The sequence below is a fragment of the Arachis duranensis genome, chromosome 3, assembly GCF_000817695.3.
Source record: "Arachis duranensis cultivar V14167 chromosome 3, aradu.V14167.gnm2.J7QH, whole genome shotgun sequence".
Lineage (NCBI taxonomy): Eukaryota > Viridiplantae > Streptophyta > Magnoliopsida > Fabales > Fabaceae > Arachis > Arachis duranensis.
The window spans coordinates 103,101,250-103,104,845 of NC_029774.3; positions in this window are offsets into that span (position 1 = coordinate 103,101,250).

The following is a 3,596-nucleotide window of genomic DNA, read 5'->3' on the forward strand; positions in this document are numbered from 1 at the left end:
TGACCTTCTTGGTTAAGTTCTTTCCTCCTCAAAAGCTGAGCAAGCTTAGAGTGGATGTTCAGACCTTCAAGCAAAAACATGGTGAATCCCTCTATGAAGCTTGGGAAAGATACAAGCAGATGACCAAAAAGTGTCCTTCTGACATGTTTTTAGAATGGACCATGATAGATATATTCTATTATGGTCTGTCTGAGTTCTCTAAGATGTCACTGGACCACTCTGCAGGTAGATCCGTTCACCTAAAGAAAATGCCTACAAAAGCTCAAGAACTTATTGAAATGGTTGCAAATAACCAATTCATGTACACTTCTGAGAGGAATTCCGTGAATAATGGGATGCCTCAGAGGAAGGGAGTTCTTGAAATTGATGCTCTGAATGCCATATTGGCTCAGAACAAAATGTTGACTCAGCAAGTCAATATGATTTCTCAAAGTCTAAATGGATGGCAAAATGCATCCAACAGTACTAAAGAGGCATCTTCTGAAGAAAGCTCATGATCCTGAAAACCCTGCAATGGCAGAGGTAAATTACATGGGTGAACCTTATGGAAACACCTATAATTTTTCATGGAGAAATCATCCAAATCTCTCATGGAAGGATCAACAAAAGCCTCAACAAGGCTTTAATAATGGTGGAAGAAACAGGTTTAGCAATGGCAAGCCTTTTCCATCATCTTCTCAGCAACAGACAGAGAATTCTGAGCAAAGCACCTCTAACTTAGCAAATATAGTCTCTGATCTGTCTAAGGCCACTTTAAGTTTCATGAGTAAAACAAGGTCCTCCATCAGAAATTTGGAGGCACAAGTGGGCCAGCTGAGTAAGAAAGTCACTGAAACTCCTCCTAGTACTCTCCCAAGAAATACTGAAGAGAATCCAAAAAGAGAGTGCAAGGCCATTGATATAATCAAAATGGCTGAACCTAGAGAGGAAGGCGAGGACATGAATCCCAATGAGAAAGACCTCATGGGACGTCTCTCAAGCAAGAAGGAGTTCCTTATTGAGGACTTAAAGGACTCTGAAGGTCATATAGAGACCATAGAGATCCCATTAAACCTCCTTCTTCCATTCATGAGCTCTGAAAACTATTCTTCCTCTGAAGAGGATGAAGATGTAACTGGAGAGCAAGTTGCTCAATATCTAGGAGCTATCATGAAGCTGAATGCCAAGTTATTTGGTAATGAGACTTGGGAAGGTGAACCTCCCTTGCTCATTGGTGAACTAAATACATGGGTTCAGCAAACTTTACCTCAAAAGAAACAAGATCCTGGTAATTTCTTAATACCCTGTACCATAGGCACCATGACCTTTGAGAAAGCTCTGTGCGACCTAGTGTCAGGTATAAATCTTATGCCACTCTCTGTAATGGAGAAGCTGGAGATCATTGAGGTGCAGCCTGCCATATTTTTATTGCAAATGGCAGACAAGTCAATAAGACAAGGTTATGGATTGGTAGAGGATGTGTTGGTAAAGGTTGAAGGCCTTTACATCCCTGCTGATCTCATAATCTTAGACACTAGGAAGGAGGAGGATGAATGCATCATCCTTGGAAGACCTTTCCTAGCCACAGCAGGAGCTGTGATAGATGTTAACAGAGGAGAATTAGTCCTTCAATTGAATGGGGACTACCTTGTGTTTAAGACTCAAAGGTGTTCTTCTGTATACATGGAGAGGAAGCATGAAAAGCTTCTCTCAGTACAGAGTCAAACAAAACCCCCACAATCAAACTCTAAGTTTGGTATTGAGAGGCCACAGCCAAACTCTAAGTTTGGTGTTGAATCCCCACATCCAAACTCTAAGTTTGGTGTTGGGAGTCTACAACATTGACCTGATCACCTATGTGGCTCCATGAGAGCCCACTGTCAAGCTATTAACATTAAAAAAGTGCTTATTGGGAGGTAACCCAATTTTTATTTATCTAATTTTATTTTTCTTTTATTTTTCTTTAATGTTTTATTAGGTTCATGATCATGTGGAGTCACGAAAAAAAATACTAAAATTAAAAACAGAATCAAAAACAGCAGAAGAAAAATCACACCCTGGAGGAAGGACTTACTGGCGTTTAAACGCCAGTAAGGAGCATTTGGCTGGCGTTCAACGCCAGAACAGAGCATGGATCTCGCGCTGAACACCAGAAACATGCAGCAATCTGGCGTTTAAACACCAGGATTGCACACTGAGGAAAGCTGGCGTTCAACGCCAGAAACATGCTGCAGATGGGCGTTGAACACCCAGAACAAGCTTAGAGCTAGCGTTTATCGCCAGAAACAAGCACCAATCTGGCGTTAAACGGTAGGATTGCATGCAGAGGGCATTTTACATGCCTCATTGGTGCAAGGATGAAAATCCTTGACACCTCAAGATCTGTGGACCCCACAGGATCCCCACCTACCTCAACTCACCTTCTCTCTTCTTCACCAATCACCTCAATCTCTCTTCTCCATCACCTCTTCACCACTCACATCCATCCATCTCTTCCCCACCCAATCCTACCCATATGGCCGAAACATACACATCTCTCCCTCTCCTCCATATCTTCTTCTCCTTCCATTCTTTCTTCTTTGCTCGAGGGCGAGCAACATTCTAAGTTTGATATGGTAAAAGCATAGCTTTTTTGTTTTTCCATAACCATTGATGGCACCTAAGGCCAGAGAAACCTCAAAAAAAAGAGAAAAGATAAATTAAGGGTGGATAAATTATTAGAGAAGATTTGAGTTACAACTATTGGGAACAACTCAACACTTCTCTAGAAGATTTGAGTTACAATATGGATCAATTAAGGGTGGAACATCAAGAGCACTCCATCATTCTCCATGAAATTAGAGAAGATCAAATAGCAATGAGGGAGGAGCAACAAAGGCAAGGAAGAAACATAGAAGAACTTAAGGACATCATTGGTTCTTCAAGAAGAAAGCGCCACCATCACTAAGGTGGACTCATTCCTTGTTCTTATTTTTTCTATTTTTCGGTTTTTATGCTATATGTGTGTTTATGTTTTGTGTCTCTACCTCATGATCATTAGTATTGAGTAACTATGTCTTAAGGCTATGAATAATTCCATAAATCCTTCACCTCTCTTAAATGAAAAATGTTTCTGATTCAAAAGAACAAGAAGTACATGAATTTCGAAATTATCCTTGAATTTAGTTTAATTATATTGATGTGGTGACAATACTTTTTGTTTTTTGAATGAATGCTTGAACAGTGCATATTTTTGATCTTGTTATTTATGAATGTTAAAATTGTTGGCTCTTGAAAGAATGATGAACAAAGAGAATTGATTCTTGAAGCAAGAAAAAGCAGTGAAAAAGCAAAAGCTTGCAAAAAAAATGGCAAAAAAAATTAGAAAGAAAAAGAAAAAAGCAAGCAGAAAAAGCCAATAGCCCTTAAAACCAAAAGGCAAGGGTAAGGATCCAAGGCTTTGAGCATCAATGGATAGGAGGGCCCAAGGAGAATCAATAACACTATCTGAAATTCTAAGTTCCTATAGATGCCAATCATTCTAAACTTCAAAGGAGAAAGTGAGATGCCAAAACTGTTCAGAAGCAAAAAGCTACAAGTCCCGCTCATCTAATTAGAATTAATATTCATTGATATTT